The sequence below is a fragment of the Tamandua tetradactyla genome, chromosome 15 (assembly GCF_023851605.1).
Source record: "Tamandua tetradactyla isolate mTamTet1 chromosome 15, mTamTet1.pri, whole genome shotgun sequence".
In the NCBI taxonomy this organism is placed as follows: Eukaryota; Metazoa; Chordata; class Mammalia; order Pilosa; family Myrmecophagidae; genus Tamandua; species Tamandua tetradactyla.
In genome coordinates, this window is record NC_135341.1 from 59,484,913 (window position 1) to 59,511,746 (window position 26,834).

Sequence of the window (26,834 nt, forward strand, 5' to 3'; positions counted from 1 at the left end):
TCTAATAAAAATTTTAAATTAAAAAAGTCATTACCCTGGGAAGCTGTTCATTTATATAAAAAATGTTCATGTAAATTTCATTTCATAACTGTGAAATAGCACATAGTAGAGAATTCCAGCTGAGTCGAGGGGTGGTCTGTTCAGTAACTCCATGCTCTAAACAACCTGGCTAAGATTTCTCTTAACCATTTTTCTTCTCTCAATATAAGACATGCCTGCATGCCATGAAGATAATCATTCAAGAGATCTGAGACAGTTTTGAGAGCAGAAGAGTGAGTAAGAACTGAGAGAGACCACTTCCTTAGCAACATTATTAGGCAATCCAAATTGCCAGAGTGAAGCAATATCTTACTTCAAATAGAATATTGTTGGGGCGGGGACACAGGACAGAAATCAAGAAAGAAAAAGCAGCTCCAGTAATATCTTCATAGGGAAACAAACCCCAAACCTTAACAAGCACATCCATCAGTGTTCCTTTTTCATTTTCTGGAAGTACAGAACAGCTGAAGGGTTTCTATAATTTGGTTCTCCAAAGTAGAATGTTCCAGTCATTCTCCCTCATTTGTTCTTAATAGATAAATCTCTGCCTTCAGTTACTCCCCACAATTTAGCCATGGGAAAGAGAATGAGTTTCTACAGAATAATTATTATTCATTAGTGGGGTTTGGGTTGGGGCATCTGCAGCAGCTTGGAGTTTGGGGGAGGCTAAAGTCAGCACATCTGCTAAGTTTAAGATCCAATATTTACTCAGGGGAAAATATAATTCTTTGTTAATTAAGGGAGCTTAGACACAAATAAAATAGCAGAAAGAAAATCTTTTATGCTTTCCATTCAGTGCTAAAAGAGGCTATGACAGAAAACTGCTTTCTGTTGATACCAGGAATTTTCAACGCTCAACGATGATATTCCAGGCACTTTTGGCAATCCAGATGGGAGATGAGACAGAAGGGCATTCCTTCAGGGGAATCTCTGCAACAGACGTGTTTGGATGCCTGTTTTGCTCAGAGAAACAGAGAGAGGGACCCAGTGAGAGAGAAAATGAAATCAACAGAGACATAAAGAGACCAAAACAAAGACACATTGAGAGACAAGAGAAAGTATGGGAGGTAAAGATGTCCAGGAAGAAAGAAATGCACATGCACACAGAGGAATGGCTGCTTAAGTGCTGCTGGCACACACACCTCCATCTTCAGCTGCCACATTCTTAATTTCCTAGCCTTGGAATTCGTGACATCTGCCTGTGTCTTTAAAGACAGGACTCTCACAAATGATAATCACTGAGAAGAACAATCCCTCATCCCGATTACTCTGGCTTCAACTGCTTTTTCAGTCAATATGACTATATTGATCTAGATTATAAATGAAAAGAATTCAACTCACAAATATTAAATTCACAAAGTAAGCAAATAGGGTCAGTTCACTTCCTTCCTAAAATCCATTGATGGCTCTCCATTGCTCTGGGGATACAGTTCAAATTCTCTAAAATGTTTCACTAAATTATGCAGGATCTGTCCTCAGCAGACCTTTTCAGTCATTTTCATGTCACCTTATTCCCTGCCCCCTCCCACTCTGCACACTATGCTCCTAGCCTGAACCATAGGCATCAATCAATTCCTCAAACCCACCACTGGTTCATCTCTACCCTAAGCCTTACCAGACCCCACCCCCCACCCCCAATTTAAGATTCCAGACTACCTCTACTCCTGGATCACTTGCAAATCCAATCCCTGGTTCCCAAATTCTACAGAAAAGTCTTCTCAAACCCCACTCCTTAACTCTGTATTATCTGCTCTCATGTATTCCCATGGGACATACAGTTTTCCCAATCCTGGCACTTGTAGCTATATTGTAATTGCCTCTTTTTTAAAAAATATTTTTATTGATAAATCTTCCCATACATACAGTCCACACACAGTATACAAGCAATGGCTCACAATATCATCATACGGTTCATTTTAAAACATTTGCATTCCTTCAGAAAAAGATATAAAAAGAAAAAAGTCATACATCCCATACTCCTTACCCCTCCCTCTCATTGACTACTAATATTTTCATCTACCCAATTTAATTTACCCCATCCCCCTTCTTTATCCATATTTTTTTACTCTCCTGCCCATTCCCTGGATAAAAGGAGCATCAGACACAAGGCTTTCAGAATCACACAGTTGCATTGTAAAAGCATAAGAATAACTTCCAGAATGACCTCTTGACACTATTTGAAATCTCTCAGCCACTGAAGCTTGATTTTATCTAATTTCTCTCTTCTTCTTTTTGGTCAAGAAGGCTTTCTCAGTTCCATGATGCCAGGGCCAGGCTCATTCTGGGAGTTCTGCCCTACGTTGCCAGGGAGATTTAGACTCCTGGGAGTCACGCCCCACATTGGGGGTGGGGGGGGTGGGGGTGGAAGTGCAAAAGGGCACCGAGATCACCTGCTGAGTTGGCTTAGAGAGAGAGAGGCCACATCTGAGTGTAAATGCCTCTTAGTCTGCCTCTCTTTCCTCCGGAAGGACAAGGACCTTATCTATCTTGCTCACTACTTACTGCATGCCAAGCCTCAACACTGAGGACAGCATTTGAAAATTGCAAATTTGGGGTCTCTTTAGGCTAAATCAATCTTTCTTTACTTTGATGATAACGAAGAAATTTTCATTGAAATAACAGTTCACGAATTTCATTCTTCCAGTATTCCTCATCAAGTTTCATCTAGGAAGACCCAGCTATGATGAAACTGCTTCAGCCCACTGCCAAACACGGGATTTTTCAAGTTGCGATAGCTCTGGAGCAGTGAGAGGATAGGGTGCCCTCAATTTTCAGTCAAGCAACTGCACAGATAACCAGACTATCTAAGGTTGGGTTCCCAGGAAACAGACTTTGAGACTTTGAGATTTTTGCATGCAAGAAGTTCATTAGGAAAGCCTTGGAATCAGTCCTATTGGGAAGTGAAGGAAACAGAAACAGAGAAAGGGAGGGTGTTAAGTTGCTTCAATGGATCCACTGGGGAGCTCTGAAGCTTGGAGAGCCCTTCAGAGTTGTCCTGAATTTTGGCAAAGGGGACGGGCACTTGGGCACCTAGAGAAAAAGTCACTGGAGGCTGTCTGCGCCCTCACCTCTTTGCCCATGACCTTGCGTAAAGCAACTTCCTTAGGCAGGCAGAGAGTGGGAGTTGGAAGCTACTTGTCAGCCGTCCACACTTGCTACAGCTGATGGAAGGAATGAATGAGTGTCTAAGTCCCAAAGGGGGCATCTGGGCTGCAAACCACACTATTGCAGAAGAGGATGAAAGAGGTTCTGATCCTTTTTTTACTTTCCCTTGGCCAGAACTCGCAGGCCCATAGTGCTAATAACTTACAACCTGCCTTCAACGGAATGGGACAAATTTCTCCCTAACTTACTTACAGTGGTATATCCAAAGACCTAGCAAGTATATGTTAAATAAAACTGCAGTTCAATCAAGAGACTTTTGGTAAGGCAGATATGTGGCTTTGGAGAGGGGGGCACAGAAAACTTTCATGGACATAGGAAGGGACATAGCTAAGAGTTACACCAACTGACTCCTATACAGAACACCAACACTAACCTTGACAAGTTCTAACCATGGGAAGGGAGTGGGAAGAGAAAGCCAGTAAAAATCATTTAATATTTAAAAAATGCTCTTGTGCTTAATGTTTTTTTCTATCCTCTTCCAAGTACATAAAACTGTGACACTAAAAACAAATCCTTGGCTCACAAATAAATGGTCCCATAACCAGGAATTTCTTTCTTTCTCACTTAGAGACAGATTTGTCCGCCATGGTTCTGCAGATGCTGCTTCCTTGATCTCAAACTAAACAAGCCCATTCCCATTCTGAATTGCCAACAACTTGACTTGACCAGGGTAAACAGATAGATAGGTCATGCCAATAGTCTGCTACCAGAACTACTGTGGTGACCATTCTTTTTTCTCAAAAGAAATGATTTTGTCCCTTGAATTACCTCCTAACATTCAGCAGAAAAGAGATGGACTGCACAAATGGGCCACACGGGAGGTCCAGGGACCTATGTAAAAAGAAGACTTGGTCTCCCTGTGGGTCAGAGAGTGATATCAGCCCACTCAGGGCAGACAGGATGAATAAGAGTGCCCTTTACGCTCATATGACCATAGGCAAGAACAGTCATTTTGAATCTTTGGGTTTCCGCCAGGAGAACTTTATTCAACCCTCAAAAATTAGGACTTTTCTGGGCTGGGTACTATATCAGACACTGGGAGACAGAGTGAATATGACCCCGTTGTCTGCCCTGAGGACTTCAGTGCACAGCAGGGCAAGGCAGGTGCATAAATTGCCACCTGTGATGGGAGCTATAAAAGAGATAGGAAGAGAGGGTAATCGGAGCACCAAGGAAGGGGAGGGATGCACAGTCAGGAGTTTTCTGAGTAATATGGATGGTACTTAGGGTCCAATCCAGTGGGCTGGGAGAATGAGATGAATGATATCAAGGTCTCAGTCAAACAGTTCTAAGAAGCTGTTCCCAGGTTCATTTGTTCAGAAGTCCAATGACTAGCTTAAAGCTACTGTTAGCAACATCTGTTGGTCACAGTAGAAATTGATGTACACTGGGTTGGCATTAAGTTTTGTGTGTGTCTCAGTCAACTCTGGAAGTCTTGAAGTAGAGGACCATATGTATATGATGATATCCTTAACTGAGAGAAGCAGGAAAGGATGGTGGCTAAAAGTGTGTGGGTTCTGAGGTCAGATTGCCTTGGGGATAAATCAATAACTGCATGACCTTGGGCAAGTCATCTAGCCTGTCTAAGATTCAATGCAAAATGAAAATAAAATAATTATGTCATAGGCCTGTTTTAAGGATTAGAATATATCTGTATGAATAACAACTCCCAGAAGGTGCATTCTTAAGATTATAACCAACAGAAATGTCTTTCTATGGGTACTGAAGGACATATATGAGGATTTCATGGTAGTCTTACTTATAAAAACAACTGAAAAGAATCCAAATGCCTATGCACCAGAAAAGAGATCCACAAATTGTGGTGTATTTATACAATGGAACACTATTTAGCAATAAGAACAAGCAATCAACAACTCCAGCACAAAAAGATGGACCAAACTCAAAAACATAATGTGAAGGAAAGAAGTTCAACATCAAATAATATATATTGCTTGATGTCATTTAAATAATGTCCAGTAAGAGGCAAAACCAGTCAATGTTATCCGTCAAGATAATGATTACCACTGGGGGAAGGATTAATAACAGAAGGGAACACTAGGGAAGCTTCTAGAATGCTGGTGTTCTAGTTTGCTAGTCGCTGGAATGCAATACACCAGAAACAAATGGCTTTTAAAAAGGGGGATTTAATAAGTCGCTAGTTTACAGTTCTAAGGCTGAGATAATGTCCCAATTAAAATAAGTCTATACAAATGTCCAACCAAAGGCATCCAGAGAAAGATACCTTGGTTCAAGAAGGCTGATGAAGTTCAGGGTTTCTCTCTCAACTGGAAGTGCACATGGTGAACACAGAGTTTCTCTCTCACCTGGAAAGGCACATAGTGAACACAGTCAGGGTTCCTCTCTCATCTGAAAGGGCATATGGGGAACATGATCAGGGTTCCTCTCCCATCTGGAAGGGCACATGGCAAACATGGGGTCATCTGCTAGCTTCTTCTCCTGGCTTCCTGCTTCATGAAGCTACCCAGGAGGCATTTTCCTTCTTCACCTCCAAAGGTCACTGGATGGTAAACTCTCTGCTTCTTGTGGCTATGTTGTTCTCTGCTCTCTCAGAAATCTCTAGCTTTCTCCAAAATGTTTCCTCTTTTATAGGACTTCAGAAACTAATCAAGACCCACCCGAATGGGTGGAGACATGCCTCTATCTAATCCAACTTGATTAAATTAACAACCACTTTTGATTAGAATACATCTCTAGGGAGACAATCTAATTACAGTTTCAAACATACAATACTGACTAGGGATTAGAAGAAATGGCTGCCTTTATAAAATGGGATTAGGATTTCATGCTCTTCTAGGGTACATAGATCATTTTAAACCAGCACAGCTGGCAATGTTCTGTTTCTTGATTTTGGTGCTGGTCACCCAAATGTATTTACTTTGTTAACATTTATAAAGCAGTACATTATCATTTGAGAATTTTTCTATTTGTGGATTGATTTGTTAAATGCTGCCAGAATGGAATATACCAGAAATGGAATGGCTTTTAAAAGGGAATTTATTAACCTACAAGTTCGTATTTCTAAGGCCATAAAAACGTCCAAACTAAGGCATGCAGGGAAAGATACCTTGACTCAAGAAAGGCCAATGGATCCAGAACATGTCTGTCAGCTGGGAAGGCACACGGCTGGCATCTACTGGTCCTTTGGCTTTTGGTGTCCTACAATTTCCTCTTTAAATCTCTGTCTGGGTTGGCACTGAAGCCTTTTCCAAAATGGTTTCCTCTCAAAGGACTTCAATAAGTGACCCACCTTGAATGGATGGAGATGCACGTCTGTGTAAACCACCTAATCAACAGGTCCCAATCACACATCTCCACAGAAACAGCTTAAATAATCCCATTCCACAATATGGAATCAGGATTAAAGAACATGACTTTTCTGGGGTACACAACAGTTTCAAACTGGCACCATATGTATACTAAAAATTTACTTAAAATACATTTTAAAAGTGATGTGCTTCCTGTAAAGCTTTCATATCACCTAATATCAAGACTTACTTTGAAGTTACAGTAACTAACACAGAGTAGTATTAGCAAAAAGAATACATACATAGACCAATGCTGGAACAGAGTACCCAGAAAAGATCCATACACTTATGGCAAATTATCTTTGACAATGGAGCAAAAGCAATTCAATAGAGAAAGGATGATCTTTTCAACAGATGGTGCTATAACAACTAGATGTCCATAAGAACCTAGATACAGACCTTATACCATTGAGAAAAATTAAGTGACAATTCCATTTTCTGGTGAGTGTGCAGGGCAACGGGCACACTCATTTATTGCTGATGAGAATGTAAAATGTACAGCCACTTGAGAGGACAGTTTGTCAGTTTCTTACAAAGTTAGAAACTTGCATAGTCTTACCATACAATCCAGCAAATATGCTCTTGGTTATTTGCCCAATTGATCTGAAAAATGATGTCTACATGTAAACCTGGGCTTGAATGTTTATAGTAGACTTATTCATAATTACCAAACTGAAAGCAAACAAGATGTCCTTCAGTAGGTGAATGGATAAACAAACTTTGGTGGCCCATACAACAGAATATTTTTCAGTGATGAAAAGAAATGAGCTATCAGCTCACAAAAGGATTGGAGGAATATTGTGATAGTCAGAAAAATATGTTCTTAAACTTATCCATTCTTGTGGATGTGAACCCATTTTAAGTAGGACTTTTTGATGAGGTTACTTCAGTTAAGATATGGCCCACCTCATACGGCCTTAATTCTATTGTGGGAGTCCTTTATAAGTAAAATGAAATTCAGACAGACAAAGAGAAAGTCACAGAAGAGCAGCCAAAAGCTGAACATCAACGGAATCCAGAAGAGAAGGGAGAGACTAAGAGACTCTGCCATGTGCCTTACTATGCAACAAGCTGAGGACCAAGGACTACTGGCAGCCAACCCCCAAATGCCATCTTTGTGGAGAAAGCATCGACTTGATGATTCTTGATTTGGATTTTCTCTTACCTTCAAAACCATGAGTTAAGAAATTTCAGTTTTTGGAAAGTTGGCCCATTGCATGGTATTTATGCTTGAGCAGCCTAAGAAACTAAAACAAATATTAAATGCAAATCGCTAACTAGAAGAAGCTAGTCTGGAAGGCAGCATAACTGTATGGTTTAAATTATCTGACTCTCTGGAAAAAGCAAAACTATAGCAACAGTAAAAAGATCAATGGTTGCCAGGAGTTTGGGGTAGGAGTGGGGAAGCGGGATGTATTTTGAATAGGTGAAGCACAAAGGAATTTTAAAGGTGGTAATACTATTTTGTATGATACTGAATGGTGGATATATGTCACTATGCATTTGTAAATACCCATACTACTTTACAGAACAAATTGTGACCCTAATATATGCAATTTTACAAATTATGTAGGAGGTTGGGGAATTTCAGCAGAAAGCAGAATATGACAAAACCATCTAACTATATTTACAAATGTATGAAACAACCTCACTGAAGGGAGTGGGAGCAAATAGTGCTAACCTAAGAATTTTGGAATGAGTGGGGACTTTAAAACTAAAGGCAAAATAAACTATACAGAAGCACTGAATTTCACTGATTCCCATAGGGCTATGGTTTAACAATTCTAATATCACTATAAACATATACTGGCGTAACAATTAAGCAATGAATGATGTATGATAGGAGCCAGGTTTCCTCACCGTTGGAGTGGGAGGTTATAGTGAAGCAGAGAGTTAAGTTATAGTCAAGAAGAGGAGGCTAGAATGATCCATGTGGTAATGGATTAGAGCTGGAGACATAAGTATAAACTCAGAGTTAGCTTAATATGGATACAGATGTTTACACATAGAAATATTTATTATTATACAGTTAGTATACACATATATGTATTTCCTTGATCTGTCAGTTAAGAGAGCCTAGAAACAATTGCATCTTAGTAGCAACAAGAATACCTAGTGCCTAGATACTGATTTTTAATATCATTCTCCAATAAAAGGAACCAGGAATCCTTGGAAAAAATAGTTGATTTTATGACTTGGGCAGGAAATTACACAATAAGCTTAGAGCATTTTGTAGTGCCAGAAAATAAGAAAATGTTCAAAAAAAGAAAGGAAAAGAAGTAACCATTACGGGGGATATGTCAAAGGGACAAAGAAGTCAATTTAAAGCACACCCAGTGGACAAAGGTAGAACGAACCGAGCAACAACAACAAAAAGAATATTATTGGATTAGAACCCAAAGAATAAAGTAAATATGTATGAGTCCATACTGGTGGGAGGCTAGATAAATCTCCTATGCAGAAAAATTCCAAGTAATTTATTTAAATACTCTCCCTTCAAGGAGGTAAAACATAACTCCCCTCTCCTTAAGAGTGTTTCGAGAATAATGACTTTCTTCCAAAGAGTACAGTATGGAAACGGTGGGCAGGGAGAATAACTTAGCAGCAGAGAAGTCTGACAAACACTGCCACAGTCAGATGACCAAGGTTAACATCACCAGCGATGTCATGTTGATAATAAGCACCCTTGATAAGATGTGATTAAAATGGTACTCTCCCTCTGTGGTCTCTCCCTCACCTAAACCTAAAACCCCAGTTAGCATTTCTATTGAGACATGATAACTAAATGTAATATGGTATCCTAGATAGAATCTCGGGATAGAAAAAGGATATTAGGTAAAATAACGGAATATAGATAAAGAGTAGACTTAAATTAGTTAAAAAACAAAAGTGATATGCTACCTGTAAAGCTCTCAGCACCGTTCAAAACAAATGTTTGCTGTATGTTAGATATTAGAACCTCCAAGAGAATGAAAAAGAGAGTTAAGAATCAAGTAGCAGAGTAGTTTGGGGGGAGCGCGGAAAGGGGCTAAGAAAGCTTAGGACTACACTTCATCGCTCAGCAGGCAGTCATTGAAGCCATGGCAAAGTATCAAAGTGTCAGATTGCTAAGGTGAGTATTGAGGTAAAGAATGCTGGAAACAATACTATTTACACAATAGGCAGAGAAAGATGGATTTAGGAAGGAGATGATGGGGAGATGGGAAGAGAATGAAAATAGATTTATGGTTCAAAAAGAAAGGAAAAAAGTGTTGCCCATGAAGGGTGGTATCAAGAGTTCTAATGCCACATGAGGTTGGGACAAGTGAAGACAACATATAGTCCCACAGATTCCCTGATGACCTCAGCTAGGAGAGTTTTAGAAGTTGAGTTTAGAGCAGAACTTGAGGGAGTAAAGACAGTGAGATGTGACCCACCAAGGCAAAGCTGGGAAGGGGAGAAGTTCAACACTACATTGAGGTGAAATAGGTGATGGCGATGTCTTCATTACAATGTTTAAGACTTGTGAATTTTGTTAGTAATTTAAAGAACAGTGGAAAGAAAGCAATAGAAGATACAGAAAAGATGGTGTAACTGACAGAATAAGTCCTCGAGGAGGCATGAGAGGAAAGTATTCAGTACCCAGCTGAAGCAATCAGCCTTGGAGAGGGAAGCTGACCTCTCTTCTAAGAGAGGCAAGAAAAGAAGCAAGGATGCGTACCTGAGGATGATGATGATGGTAATGATGCTGATGATTATATGATGATGATAATGATGATGATGACAGTGATGATGATGATTATATAATGATGAGGAGGAGGAGGAAGAGGAGGATGATGATAGCAGCAGCTAACATTTACTGAGGCCTTTCAATGTGCTATACTGTCTCACTCATAGCACAGCCCCTGGGGAGTATGTGTTATTGTTACTTTTATTCTGCAGATGAAGACATTTTGTTCAACTAGATTAAATAACTTGACTAAATTGTTAAGTGGCAGATTCACTGTTCCTCCATAGCATTCTCCTCAAAATATTTCAGGCCTCATCCCCCACCTCGGGGGCAGTACATTTAGGTACCCTCCTGTGTTAAATAAAGGGCACTCTGTTCTATGTCACATATGCTAGGGGCTTTGTGTAAGTCACTTATCTTCTGTGAAAGATCAGTTATCTTCTTTGAGCCTCAGTCTCTTCATCTGTGCAAGGAAAGATTAGAACTAGATATATATATTTTTTCAGATTGTAACCCCAACATCCCTCAATTACTTTTAAAGACAACTTCTACCCAGAAAGGCTTTGGGAAGAGTGCAGTATTTAGCTGTAAAATCTTTCACTATTTTTAAAGTGAATAAAGTGGCTCCTACAGTTCATGATCAGCAACCTTTTACTGTAAAGGACCAGATGGTAAATATTTGAGGCTTTCAAGGTCATTTGGTCTCTGCCATTACTTTTCAGCTCTGCCACTGTAGTGTTGACAGCAGCCACAGACAATATATAAACCAGTGAATGTGGTTGGGTTTCAATAAAACTTTATTTACAGAAACAGACAATAGGCTAGATTTGGCCCAAGGGCTGTAGGGTGCCAATCCCTGGAAGTTTACATCTGTGGATGTTAATACAATCTCTCACCTGTAACATGAAGTATGACCTTGGGTAACTCAGGTAACCCTACTTCAAATGGGTATTTTCATCCATAAGTTAAAGACAACAGAAAATAAGTGCATTTGCTTACTTTATTAAAGCTAATTAAAGTTATACTAAAACTCCTACAGTAAACTCCTCTGAAAGGAGGCAGAGCTAATAAAAGTTAAAGTAAAACACCAAAAACAGATTTAGGAATATCACACACAATGGCAAGATCAGCTATTCTTTCTTTCCAATGACTATTAAATAAGAAAAAAAAGGGGGGGGGATTAAATTGTACCAAGATTTATTTACATTAAAAAAGAAAAAGCTGAATGAAATGGCTAGGAAAGAATAGACTGCACAGTTGAGGAAGGTGGAGGATTTGGCTTCTCTGGATACCCTGAAGGATTCAACAGGTAATGATATGTGAAGAATCATCAGAAATATGTCTTAACAGGAACTGATGGGAAGGATGTAAACTTGAAGTCTTCTTTCCTCAATCTATGAAACTCAGAGGAACTTTAATTCCAGTCTGTCATCATGAGCAATTGTTGGTTGCACCCAAGCAACCATTCAGCCCTTTCTGACATTCCCCATTTGTATTTCAGATTCTGTGCAGTTCTGAGAATGCAGATTCTATCCTTCCCTCCAGGGGTGAGCACGTAACTTGGACTAAGCCAGCCAAGTAGACTGCTCAGCATGAATTTTAGGCCCTTTCTAGCAATGAAAGAAGGGCATATCAACCTCGTCTGCAGAGCATCATGTATGGACAGGAGGCCTATAACTACCGCTACCATTTGCTACCAGGAAGGAAGGCAGATTTCGAATGATGCCAAAATGCCAGTGACAGCAGGACCAGGGGAATCACTAAGCAATAAAGTCAGAGTCCTAATGGACTTCCCATGGACTTCTGGATCAAACAGTGCCTGAAGCCTGTCTAGCTTTGGCCTTGAAAGTTATATAAGCCAAAATGTCCCCTTTGTGTTTAAGCCAGTTTGATTTGGTTTTATCATTATTTTCAAAAGATTACACCCTAAAAACTAATACTTATCCTCTTCCTGATTAGTATCTATAGTATGCCTTGGGCAAGGAGATGATAGTTTTAACACTTGGGTGGTATATGCCAGAGACCTGGGTTTGATTCCCAGAGCCTGCCCATGCCAAAATAAATAAATAAAATAGTCAACACTTTTATCTACTTCTAAAATATTTTCCCAAACTTTATTCTAAGTTATTTCTTAAGCACAGTAGCTAAATGATCATCATTAGTGCCATTACGGTTGCAACCTGTCAGCAATTTATTTCTTCCATGGTTTCCAAAAGCAAAAAACAGACTAGCTCAAAATTCCCATCCTTTTAATTTGGCCACATACAAATGACAATAATTAAATCCCTGTCTTCACAGACTATTCCCTCTTGCAAATCAGTTGTCTTCAAGTCTCTAAACTCCTACCACAGATGGCAGAAATGAAGCCATGAACATGCTCTTTCAGTTCCAGAGAACTCCCTCCAGGGGCAAGAAACAAGACATTAGGAATCTTTATGTCTTAGGGCACCAGAAAGAGACTTCTGATTTATTCAGGAATGAGAGAAAGAGGCCAGAGAGTGCCGGGTTATGTTTCATTCATTTGCTCCATTCTATTTTTAGTTTCCTCCAGGAACTAAAGTACCACGGAAGTGTTCAGTGTTCAGCATGCTGGATAGTTTACATGAACATAAAAAAATGCAGGACAACCTACTGGCCATCATAACATTTCTCTGTTGCTAGCCAGCAGCAAAACAAAGATAATGTACTAACCAGCCTCTCCGCTCCATTCATCTTCTCAAGATATGCTGGATTCTTAGCCTAGAAAGATGCACAATAGTGAACATCCATCTTTTAAATGTCATTGAAACAAGGCTACTACTTCAAACACAAAGTCGTCTCTTTTTTTCCTTCACTATTACTAAGGAAAACTTCCCCAAATGGCATGCCCTCCTGGAAACTCAAATATAGATAGAACAGTCCAACTATAAAAATATGCACTTCTCTGCGTGCCTAGAATATAAAGACAATCAAGTAGGCCAAATGGAAGGCAAACTGAAAAACCAATGAAAAGCAGACACAGACACCTTAAAGGCATTGCATGCAATCTAGCTTTTTCTTTAATAATAATGGGCTTTCTTTGGATTCTATGCCTGTGAGAGATCTCAGAGCATGGGAAGGGGACAGTGAACAGTACTGAAGCATGAAAAGGGGCCTTGGGAGCAATTCTATTGAGTCTCACACTCTGGCTGCAGTGCGTGCTTCTACCTATCCTGATCTATTTCCTCATGTAACCACCTACCCATTATACTAGTCTTTTTTCCCTATCATTCAAGTGTAAGCTCATTTACAAATAGTCCAATACTCTGCTGCCCAGGGGACTTGAAATTCCATTAGCATTTTCCATGTATTGCTTCTTCTCTCATATGGGAGCAGAGAAGAGTAATGCTATAATCATCATTCTAAGTAAGGAAGACCAAAGACTGCAGTGCCCTTTCTTACAATGTGTCTCTATGCTTGGTTTGGGAAAGCAGAAATGATATATTAATAATCCATCAGAAGTTCCTTTGTACAGGAATCCTGCCTGTTTTGTCTTTATTTCTTGCTAAATAGATTAGAGAGGAACTTTCTCCATATCCCAAAGAAAATTATAAAGGTCTCTGCAGATTGAAGTCACAATTACATAAGGTAGAGATTAAAATTATTACTAAGAGCCCACACCTTTAGCACCAGGAAAATTATAAAAGAATCAGGATGTCCCTGCTACTTCGCTGAAGAGAAGACTGCTCAACTAACTGGAGACCTAGCTGTGAGGTCCTAGCTTTCTATCACTAAGGGAACACACCAACTTTAGGTCCCTGGACCCTTGGAATTATGGAAAAGACCAACTTTCAGTGATAAGGATAGTGTGGGAGGATTACCTAACTTTGAGTATTGTTCTTAACAGATTAAGAGACCATGTGGACTCTCTTACTGTACTAAAATTTCCATTTTCCCTCCAATTTATGAAATCAAAGAATGGTTTGGTTTAGAAAGTGAACAGACCCTAAATCGGCTTGTAGCAAATCAGCCCTACCACATCTCTGATAAACCATGTCACTAACTCCATCCTTACCATTGACCATGCACTTTTCTAAATGCCACACCGGTCCAGGAGAGAGAACAAATATGCAAATCTTGTTTATCCAGTAAAATCTGTGTATGTCTATTTTTTTGGAAACTGTTGTAAGGTCAAAATTAAATATTATCAGTGATCACTTACCATTGTAAAAAAAAAGAATATTCACTAAAATAACTACAAATTTCAGGATTTCCTTGCAACTGACAATTGGTAAGAATGATGAAAATGGAATAATGTTGATTTTATTAGCCCTACCTGGTGACTCAAAGCACCATCCTACTTTGAAACTCCAAATAAATTAACATTATAACACAGTTATGGTATGCAGATGGTGTTACTGACCATATGAACCCAGGTGGGGTTGCAATAGCTATGAGTAGCAAAGCTCTAAACTGGAGAAAGTGGGGTGATTTGTGTAGGTTAGGGCATGGAGCCAAACTGAATGCTAAGGATGACAATAGGATAATATTGGGGTTCACCAGCCACGCTAGGCCACTGTTCTAGTTTGCTAGCTGCTGGAATGCAACACACCAGAGACGGATTGGCTTTTAATAAAAGGGGATTTATTTTGTTGGTTCTTCAGAGGAAAGGCAGCTAACTTTCCACTGAGGTTCTTTCTTATGTGGAAGGCACAAGATGGTCTCTGCTGGTCTTCTCTCCAGGCCCCTGGGTTCCAACAACTTTCCCCAGGGTGATTTCTTTCTCCATCTCCAAAGGCCTGGGCTGAGCTGCTAGTGCTGAGATGAGGAATGCCGAGCTGCTTAGCTGTGCTACGTTGAGATCTCTCCTTTAAGCACCAGCCAATTAAGTCAAGTGTCACTCATTGCAGCACACACGCCTCCTAGCCTACTGCAGATGTAATTAGCAACAGATGAGGTTCATGTACCATTGGCTTATGTCTGCAGCAACAAGATTAGGTATGTTCACCTGGCCAAGTTGACAACTGAGTCTAACTAACACAGCCACAGAGAAAGGCAGGAAAGGATTTTCCTTCACTATGAAAACTACATCGAGTAAAGAAGAGAAACAAAACATTCTAGATGGGGAATTTCTTTTGCAGATATCAGTGATATATTCAAGACAGGCCAGTTTCTTGGGCAATAAACTTCAAATATCAAGGTTGTGAGATAGAAAAAGAACAGATAAGTCCTTTTTCCATAAAGTGCCTTCACATTCGCCACCAAAATATGACCTCCTACCATCGCTGCTCAAAGAACTGACATTAAACATGCAGTTGTCCAGTCCAACTGGACAAACCTCAAAGAGGTTTTACTCATATATGATAGAGACACAAAAACACAAAATGTGAACTCGTCAACATTATATTCTATATACATAACATTTCAATTCTTTTCCCCAGGCATTTGTTATCAGTGGGTACACAATTCTGCTCAACATTTTCAACATGTTTGTTCATCTAAATATTCCATCTACATTTCCGCCATGTGAAATAACTTTCCATTCTTAAGGACACCAGAACGATCCATGGGGTCCCAGACCCACACAAACACAGGCACACCCATATTTGCACAGATAATACATCCCTTCATCTCCTTGCAAGAAATGAAACTATTTCAAATGGAAACCTGAAGAGAATGTGAAAGGAACCATCCCACTTTTGCTAGTCTATATCTCTTCATCCTTGCAAATAAACCCTATACCAAAGCTGGCTTCTTTATTTGCTCTCATGAAAAGACAAAATGGTGCAAATGTAATCTTTTCCAACCTTACCTCTATGCTAGAATCTCCAAGGAGGCCTTCTAAAGAGTAGGGCATCAACCATAGTGATTCTGATGTAACTGGACTAGTGGAAAGGGCACTAAATTTACACAGATGGACTTCAAATTGAATACTTGCTCCATATCTATAGGTTATATAATCTTGAGTGAGTTACTTCAACTTTCCAAGCCTCAGTCTTCTAATATGTACAAAGGGAACAGAATTTCTGTGAGATTCAGAGATAATAAGTGCAAAACCCCCAGCATACTAACTGGCACACAGTAGGCCTCCAAAAATGGTAGCTTATTATTAATACTCATATTTTTCGGGTTTCCTGATAAAACAGAGACCAGAGTAAAGGAGAAGGCTATGCAGACTTCTAAGAATTTTAACATTCTTAAAATGTTATGTTGTTTAGTAACTATATTCATGAAAAATGACATAGTATCAGAAATACTGTTGTGACATCTTAAAGAAGTTAACACATTTTAGTGCTGAGCTATGGTGCATTCTGACTCTTTTATCATGCAGTTCTTATTAAACATCTTTATCTAATTTAACACCAATATATGAGCTGGCTGCGTTATTACATGCCCAATATTTTGCAACCACAACAGATGATAACAGTAAGTTCTTTAATGTTTACTTAACAGTAGAGCATTACATGTGTGCAAATGAAGCTTGAAATTATTGGTCCATTGTATAGTGCTATTGTTTCTTGTTTTTCTTTTTCTAAGTAGCGTCTGACATTAAGCTTGTATATGAATCAGAGTAGATATAAACTGACACATTACCAAGATGCTATTAAATTGTCATGGTCTGGTAGTCCTTGGTAGCATATCATCTGTGTGTTGTCCTGCTTTCAAATGCCACCAACACAAAATGTGTGACTGGAAAAATCAAATAGAAACATGAAGAATAAAAACATGTGCAAATGGGGGTGCGCAGGGGCGGGGGTAGTGGTGGTGTACCTTCTCATTTCATTATATTGGCCTGAATCAGAAACTGAGGTTTTTTTCTCTAATTCCACTCAGCATTCCTCTAGGAGAAGAATTCCAAGGAAAACGATGCAAAAGAAAGTACGTTGGGGTTATCACAGGTCCCATCTTCTACAGTATGATACAGTTTTATAGAAAAAGTTCCAGCCCTGTTCTTAAAAATGAAAGTGAAGAAGTCACGAGAACAGAAGGTCTTGCTAATACATGGAATATGAGCACTCAGACCTGGGAAAGGTCGCAAAGAAAGCGGGTGCAATTATTTTCATTTTCAGTCTTCATGTTCCAGACATTAGAAAGAATAAAAGAGGTATTGGAAAAAGTGCCTGGAGGCACCACCCCAAATGTTTTAAATTACTACTCCAAACATTCATTAAGCATCAAAAATACACTATGCTGAACACAGTCTTTGGAAGATATCAATCAAAAGCACATTTTCTCACAAATGAATGGGGGGGGGGGAGTCCCAACCTCTGGCATCTTTGGTCCTCCTGGTTCTTTTCTCTGGGAAAATATTGCTTTAAATTGCTGTTTGTTCTCATAATGGACTAGTGCCTTTGAGGTCCTTACTGCTTAAAGTGCTCTTAATGTGCAGTCGATATACACATAAAGTTTGCACTGATTATGCACAGCTCAAAGGATTTCAAAACATCTCCCTAGAAGCTTTTCCTTTCTCCTCAGAATTCCCATATGAGTTTTCTGGAAGCAGATTTTCAACAGAGCACAACAGTCTCCTCTCGGAAATGGATTTTCCACAGAAATGGGCTGCATCAAAAGAGAGCTGTCTAATGTGAGAGAGATTTCTCTGATTTCACTGAACTATCATGCAGAAGGACAAAGCAACCTCTTCACAGATATTGGAAATGCGAGGCCAGGCATTGAGTACCGCTCCAACCCTTCCCTCCTAGGCTTTTTTTTTTTTTTTTTTGGCCTCTTTTTCTTACGGTTTCATTCCTTGTGTTTTGTTGTCCTAACTTCAGAGGACCCTGAGCTTTTCATTCAGAACTTCTGCTAAATCCAAAGCTCTCATTTAGGGGCATAGCTTTCTTTCCCCTCTTCACACTTTGGGTACAGTTCACTCTTTTTTAAAAGTTTCCATTCCACATGCACTTCTTAGGCTCTTTATGGATCCCTTTTCTATGTGTCACATGTGGCTGTTCATAGGTCACTGTGTCAGTCCTCTCCCAGTTCACCCTGTGAAAGCGGGAGGCAGGGGGCCCGTAGTTCTTGTGGCACTGATTCAATCAATACGTATAAGCTGCTGACCCCAAACCACATCACCAGCCTAAATCCTCCCCAGTCTCGTATATCTAATGAAGGGCTAATATTGGAATGACTCACAAAAAGAAAAGCTGCTAACTCATCTAACAGGGTACAGAGCAAGCAGGCCACACTAACTTTCAGTTAAGTCTTAAATGTCTTTCTGACAAAAAACACTATGACCACAGAGATGCCAGCTAATAAAGGAGATTTGTTTCTTAGTGTCTTTAAGTTCTCTTTTCCAGATCCCATCTGAATAGAAAAGCATGGCTTCAAGTTTGGGCTTATACTTTTATTGCTTATAGGTTTCCCATTTTTTTCTTTTTTCTTTTTTGGGGGATTCCTATTTTTAAAAAAAGGTACACACACATACAAAGACATCATGCCTATATATGCACTTATATAACCTATATATGTAATATATATTATATAATACACATGATAAAATGCAGCACTTACATAATCTATATATGTACTATATATTATATAATGCACATAATAAAATGCCAGCCACTGCACTTTGCTCTATGGAACATCTGGTCTCATATAATTTGAATACCAAGACATACTCAACACAGGTGGCACCACTGACTCTAGCGGAAGCTGGTGAGGTCAGGCTTAAGAGTGAGGGAAAAGCAAAAAGGCGGGATGGAATTAGTCTAGATTCCAGATAAAGGATCAGAAGTATGCAAACATCCCTTGGCTCCCACCCCTGCAGCTTTCTCAATACTTGGTATTTCTTCAGCACAGTATATGTCCTAAATCAAAGTCATCAACCCAAATACCTACAGAGGCCCAGGAGCTAAAGGAACAAACCCTGAGTGGGAACAGCGGTGAGCTGCTGTACACCCATGCCTTTTACATAGCCACCTCCAGCATTTCTTGCTCTGAAATCCTCTAATATCCATTGGTATCTGTTTTGGCTTTTCTCCTATTGCAAACTAATTCACATTTGCTATATAGTCAAATTCCTGTAATTTCACTTTTGGTCTGGCATGTTATGGAATATTAGATCTAGGGAGGTGTTCTAGTTTGCAAAGCTGCTCAAAGCAGATGCCATGAATTGGGTCGGTTTTTACAATGGGAATTTATTAGCTTACGAGCTGACGCTTCGGAGGCCATGAAAATGTTCAAATCAAGACACCATCAAGATGATACCTTCTTCCTGAAAACCAGCTGCCAGTGATGATGCATTCCGCTGTCACATGGCAAGGAACATGGCAGCATCTGCTGGTCTCTCCCTCTTCTTACAGGTTTCACTGCTTCCAGCTTTTTGCTTCCATGGCTTTCTCTCTATCTGAATTTCATTCTCTTACAAAGGTCTGCGGTAAGAGGATTAAGACCCACACTGAATGAGGTGGGTCACATCTTTTTTTTTTTTTTTGCCTTTTTTTATTAATTTTTAAATTTTTTAAAAAATATAACAAACACAAACATTCTTAACATATGATCGTTTCATTCTACATATACAATCAGTAATTCACAATATCATCACATAGTTGCATATTCAACATCATGATCATTTCTTAGAGCATTTGTATCAATTCAGAAAAAGAAATAAACAGAAAAAATTTCATACACACCATACCCCTTACTCCTCCCTTTCACTGATCACTAGCATTTCAATCTACTAAATTTATTTTAACACTTGTTTCCCCTATTATTTATTTTTATTCCATATGTTTTACTCATCTGTTGATAAGGTAGATAAAAGGAGCATCAGACACAAGGTTTTCCCAATCACACAGTCACATTGTGAAAGCTATATCATTATACAATCATCTTCAAGAAACATAACAATTGGAACACAGCTCTACATTTTCAGGCATTTCGGTGGGTCACATCTTAACTTAAGATCCTACTTACCAAAAGAAGCTATTTACAAGAGGTTGTCACCCACAGGAATGGATTAACTTTAAGAACATACTTTTCTGGGGTACATATATCTCCAAACCACCATAGGAGGTCAAGAATGAACTCTAATATCTTTTCCCCCTAGCTTCCACACAGCTCATTTCCTCAACTACTTTAGGTCTCTGTTCCCACGTCATCTTGTCAGTAAGCCCTTCCCTGACCTTACTGTTTAAAATTATCAGGCCTCCACCCCCAGCAACCACTCCCTTTTACCTTTCCCTGCTTCATTCATCTTCATAGCACTTCTCATCTGACATACTATAATTTTTGTACATATTTTTCTCTCTCCCTTCCAGAATACAATCTCCACAAGAGTAGAGATATCTGTCAATTGTTTTCACTGTCCTATGTTCAGTACCTAAAGTGGTGCTTGGCACACAGTAAACACTCAAAGTGTTGGATCAATGAATGAATCCTTGATGATAAGATGCCAGGAGTGACTAAACCCATCTAGGTCTTTTAGGTGCTAATAGGAAGGTGATACAGCACAGAAGACAAAAGTCCTCAAGATTTAAAAAAACAAAAAAGGGATCTCCAGAGAAGTAATGAAAGTGCCTCATTGCAACTCTCCTGAGAATGGCTCCAATTGCTTCTTAAGGGGGTGTGTTGTTATGGTCAAGAGGATGGAAGAGATGGAGGGGGCAAAACCTATATAATTTTTGGAACGGCCTACTTCTTTGAGATGGGATGGCAGGCCACCATGAGATCAGTGTCTGATATTCAAGGCTTTGCAAGCTAGATTTTCCTTTCCACAGAAAACTTCGGGAAGCCCCTGTGTCTAAAAGTGGGGCTAGAGCCAGCAGTAGTATTGATATGTAGTGAAATAAATGTCAGAATGAGAGTAGAGGGTCTGGCTTCTAGTCCCAATCATGCCGTGAACTAAGCTGCCCCATGTGCTCTGCAAGGTATATATTGTGGTGCATGGATTGCCCACTCAATCTCTGAGCTTATCATTTTATTTGACAATTTTTTTTTATGAATGCCTACCAGGTGCGAAGCATTGTGCCAGATGCCACAGGGGACAGCGCAGAGAATCAAGTCCCTGCCCTCAAAAACTGAGTTATTGTGTGGTAAGTTGAAATCGCTAGCCTCTTATGAGCATCTCAGTTATATCTGGGTCAGGGGACCTATGGTGCAATCACGGACATGAGAACTGTGCCTTTGATAACTGCCTTCATTGGTTCCTTTTAAATACTGTAGCTATAGTTGCATGCCACAGGAATGTTAGAGACAGCTATCTCATGATTATTTTGTTGTAAGAAAAGTCCTATACTGGAATTGGCCAGGCCTTGCTGGCTTTTTTTTTTTTTTTTCAAGCATTCCAGAAAATTAATACAATTTTGTCATTATGCACTTCTGAATTCGTCCAAACCATTACATTCCCTATACTCACAGGCAAACAGCCCAGTGCACAGCCTGCAGTTTTATAGGAAAAGAACATAAGACCCATGGTTACAATCCTCCCCAAAATGAGACTAGCCATCAAGTAAATCAGGTCACATTTGAGAAAAGCAGTTACTGGAACATTCAAACCAATTCACAAAATGTAAGAGAATATTCCTAAGAACTGTTTTTTGAACAAAGAGTTGGGTGGGTGGAAATGACTGATACAGATTAAATATGAACTTGCAGAGTGAGTGCAAAGTCAGGGGCCAGAGTCAGGAGAAAGAGCTACAAACAAATTATAGGTCAGCACCATGTTGACATTCACATGGAAGATGCTCCTAAGAAAGAAGGAGAAGATAATTATAAGTCAATCTTGTTCAGAATGCCATGTATAGTTTAGAGTACTCCATCTTGAAAATGTCAGGAGATGGGAGATAAAATAGGCAAAGTGACAAGAATTGATCATGATACCTAGAGAAAGGTTAAAATAATAAATATTAATTGAAGAAATAAGAGTATATGGACAGCAATGTCTATAAAGAAAATATCCAAAACAAGTGCTTTGGAGTTTAGTATCCTGGGTTAACAATTGGAGTCCACCTACTGGAGACAATTTCCCCTGAAAGGGGAAAAAACAGTAGCACCCCTTTGTGGACATGGTAAATTTGAGTCAGTGAGACCAGAGAACTTCCACCTAAAAGAGGGAATTCAACAGAGGAAACACCACAAAGACAGAATGCTGAGACCGTGTCATTGGAAGTGTTCAAAAAGACTTTATGTAAACTCTTAAGAAGACAGGATAATCCCTTACGTGATCCTCATCTGTCACCTTGTTTTGAGGTGCAGAGGAGGAAGGAAACAAATACATCCAATTTCCAATCTCCCAAATTCCAATATTTAAGCAGAATGTGATATCACAGCCTGATATGTTTGAAATCCTAAGTACTTGCTACCTGCTATATCAGAATAGAAGCAATACAGTTGCTAAGTTTGATTCACAAAAAGGAGAAAAATTGACCATTTCCTAAAAGATACTGGAAGAAATACCAGCAAGAAAAATTTATTTAAAATTGGTTTGTGTGTTAAAATAATTAAATAAAAAACATGACATAGGACATGTTTCTAGTATGAAAATTGCTTTTTTCAGAAACCTCACCAAGCAATATCACAGAATGAGGAACTTAAAAGGACTTAACCTTTCTGCTTGACCCATGGCAGAATTAAATTATATCTTCCCCTACCTGATTCCTCCCATGAAATCTATTCTGTTTAGGATGAAGGTCAAGTACCAAGTGAGAATGATTTAGTGCTGCTCTTCAAATCCAATTCCATAATCATACTCCTGTCTCAAAACACCAGCTGGACATCAAAGATGAAAAGAAAAAAAAAAGACACCAAAAATGCAGACACACTCTCAAGAACATAATGAAGCTGAAATATGACCATTTCAAATTCTATCATCCTCAAGTACAAACAGAATTTTCATACATTAAATACTAAGCAAACATGGAGCCTACAGCTGGCTTCACCAATTTTTAGCAACTCACCTTCTCACACAGAGCTTCACAAGCCATTGCCATCTCCCCTTCTCTAAAGAACTTGACTTCCTTTGAAAAACTGCAGTGCTTACATTAAATCCTTTCTTTTTCTGACCATGCATAACAGTCATTTGATTCCAGAGAAAGTAAAATTCAACAACCTATGGCATTACTGAAAATACTTCAAACACAGACAGGACCAAAATAGCACAGTGGACAGGCAAAGCAACTGTTTTGTATATATTACAAACTTAACAGCAGCTCAGAGAGGAAAAAGAAGCAGTTTTTATTTATTACCTGTACAATAACACACAATCAAAGATTTTTAAGAGGAAATTGCCATGTAAATAGTTACCCTGAAACAAAGTTTGAGTTTAGGCAAAAGGACTCTATACTAAAATAATCTTCTCCCTCTCCCCATACCCCTTCTCTCTTCTAAAGCCCCTCAGAGGCATGCTGTACATTAAAAATAAATTATTCTTCATGAGGAAAACAGAGTTTTAAATAGACACTCTTGTAAAGAATAAATTAATAAACATATATTAATTGAACACCTACTATGCCCTATGCTTTTCACTGTGAGCTTTGTAAAGAAATAGAGGGAAGTTTGTTCTCTTTAAGGAATCTACAATTTAATTAGGGTAATCAAACACCCTAGTGTCAAAAGCTAAATTAGAAGGCAAAACAGCAAAATGTAAGTTGTCATCAGGTAATGTATTACATAATTTATGAGTTGTGTGATCAAGAAGTTCTGTGAATTCAAAGAAAAAAGATGCTACACAAGTGCACAGTAGATTGTGGTGGGCCTCAAAATAAGGTTAAAAGTTCTGGTCGCTCTATAGGATAAGAAAGAACAAAGGAAAGTTGCGGGTAAAAAGTCACATGAGCAGATCCTGAAGGCAGAAAGGGCCAAGTCCTGTTTGGGAGGTAAGAGAGAATCTAACTGGCTCTCTTGAAGATAGTTCAAAACTGTTGAGGTCTAAATTCATGACTTTTATATATTATGTAATAGATATCTATGAGACTTTTTGCCTAATACCCTTCCTTTCCATTCTCATGGCAACTCACAAATTGTCCAGCCTCTCTCCTACTATGGCAGACATAGTTGATAAGCATTCTTAACTTCTATTTGGATGTTGCCTCCTACTTCAGAAGCTATTGAGCTAGATCTTACTTTCCCAAACTCCTTCATAGGCAGAGGCATTCCCACTCCCCCATTCTGGCTGATGGGTCACAAAGGGAGGTCTGCTGTGGGCTTCTGAAATAAGTAGATAAAAAAGGCTAAAGGTAGAAATCACCTTGCTAGCCATTTTCTCTTCTTGCCTTAAATGTGTACATGTCATTTTGAGTTCAGGCAGCCATTTTGTGATTAAGAGATGACAAGCATGAATATGAAAACCCTATGCAATAGTGGGCACACAGTGAAACAAGAGAATGCTACAAAGTTCTTGATGATGCCACTGAACTAGTGGTTTAACCCTAACCACTAGGGATGAGTCTGACCCTGGCACCATGGGATCAACAATACCATCCTGAGAAAAAGGGGGGAAATAAGTGTATCAAATAAGATATCAGTGGCTGAGAGAGTTCAAACAGAGTTGAGAGGCTACTCTGGAGTTCACTCTTGTGCAAGCTTCAGTTAGACATTACTACCTATCATAACCTGCCAAACTCCAACCAAAATCATTCCAGCCAATCTTAATGAATACCTAGGGCAATATATAAGATTCTACAAAGGTTCTATATACTAGGGTAACTTTTCAGAAACCTACAACCTCCAGATGGGTCCCTGGACCAGATAAATCCTGAAACCTAGAAGGGCAAGCCTCTCCGGAACATCAAGTAGTTCCATCCCCCGACCCCTTATTGTCAACAGCCCTTCCAACATGAGTTAGAATGGGCATAGCCCAAATACCCCTAAAGAGTAGGAGATAGAGCAAAGGTGAAGGTGGAGTTATACAGAGAATGTAGGGTTTGACAAGCGAGTATGACTGCTGAATCATCATATTGATATTTCTTTTAGTCTCCAGCATCTTAGAGCAGCTAGAAGTAAAAATCCAAAATTGTGGAATTTGTAAACCATACCAAACTCTGAAATCAGTTCTACAACTAAGTGCTGTGCTGTACTTTGAAATATTTTGCTTTTCCATATACGTGTTATTTTTCACACAAAAAAAGTCAATTGCAATGATAAAAAATATATATATTCCTTCTAGGCTCCAGTGTTCTGGAGCAGCTAGAAGGAAAGCTCTGAGGTGAAGGAATGGTAGCCTACTTGTTGAAGAATGCTTTGAAAATTATTGCTTTTTTTTTTTTTTGCTTTGCTTTGTATATATGTTATGTTATACAACAAAGAGTTAAAAAAAAAAAAAAGAGAGAGAGAGAGAGAAAATCATTTTGGAAAAAGCTCAGAACCATCAGAACCATCAGAGCTCACATAGCAGAGACTAGTGGAGAAGAGGAAAGAAAACATCCCCAGGAAAGCTGCTGAAGAAGCCTGGAGAGAAAGCTAGCAGACAGTCCATGTGCCTTTCCAGCTGAGCAAGAAACCACAAATGTGATCAGCCTTCTTGAGCCAAGTTATCTTTCCCTGGATGCTTTAGTTTGGACATTTGCATATAGTCGCCTTAATTTGGATATTTTCATAACCTTAGAACCGTAAATTTGCAACTTAATAAATTCCCATTTTTAAAAGTCATTCTATTTCTGGTATATCACATTCTGGTTGCTTTAGCAAACTAAACAGTTAGTTGACACTTTCTTGTTACTCACAGTCAAAGGCATTCCTGATTTATTTCCCCTCACCCTCTCTAATCCCAGGTCAACAAACTTGCTTTAGGAAAAGTGAGGCTCTTCATGACTCTCTACTCTTAGGCTACAATTAATTGCTTCAAGAATGAGGCCCCGGCCAAATCTTTCCTGGGATTTTTCAAACTGAATCCAAGAACTAAAGTCAGTTTCCAATGATAAACTTGGGAATCAGCAGCAGCTATGGTTCTTGCACTGAAAAGAAAGCCTGTCTCTGTCTACAATAAGAGAGGCTGGGGTTGACATGCACAGAGAGGCAGAAATGCAATGCAAAAAGAAACTCCTGTTGGGGTTCAATTCCCTGGTGTCAGCTGTTCCTGAGGCCAGCTAAATTTGTGCCCTTCCTATAATCTGTGACTCAGCCATTCTTTGAATTCCAATAAATCCCCCCTTTTGCCTAAACTAATCTGAATTTGGTTTCTCCAATTTAATGTAAAAATACGTATAATCTATGTATTATTTCACATTCTCCCCCTATAGAGGACCTTTCCCATAATTTTCCAATAAAGTTTATCTTGTCTTCAAAAAGATAGAGTTCATGTTTTCTTCTAAAGCAGGAGAAATGCTACCATTATTCTGGATTCAAATCCCAAGCTCTGCCACTAAGCAACATTGGGACCTTGGGCAAGATATTTAACCACACTGAGCCTTGTCAATAAAATAGGCATGACAATTATATCTAACTCACAGGGTTTGAGGGAATTAAATAAGTCAATATATGGAAAGAAAATAAAACAATGCCAGGTAGTTAGTGCTCAATAAAGGTGAGCTGCTATTTTCTGTTCTACATCCTGAAAATAATGAGACACATGATCCATGACATATAATAAATGGATTTTCAGTGGCACATCCAATAAGGAAATTACATTTTTAAGTATCTACTGGGCAAACAGAACTACTCATGGTGCTTAAAATATTGCCTAATATAAACTATTA

The 26,834-nt window shown here is 39.1% G+C and overlaps 1 long non-coding RNA gene across 6 annotated transcripts in view; it reads right to left on the reverse strand.

The window, feature by feature from the left end:
* Nucleotides 1-26,834, reverse strand: part of LOC143657488 (uncharacterized) — a 129,005-nt gene that overhangs the window by 80,642 nt on the left and 21,529 nt on the right. The window lies entirely within an intron of this gene.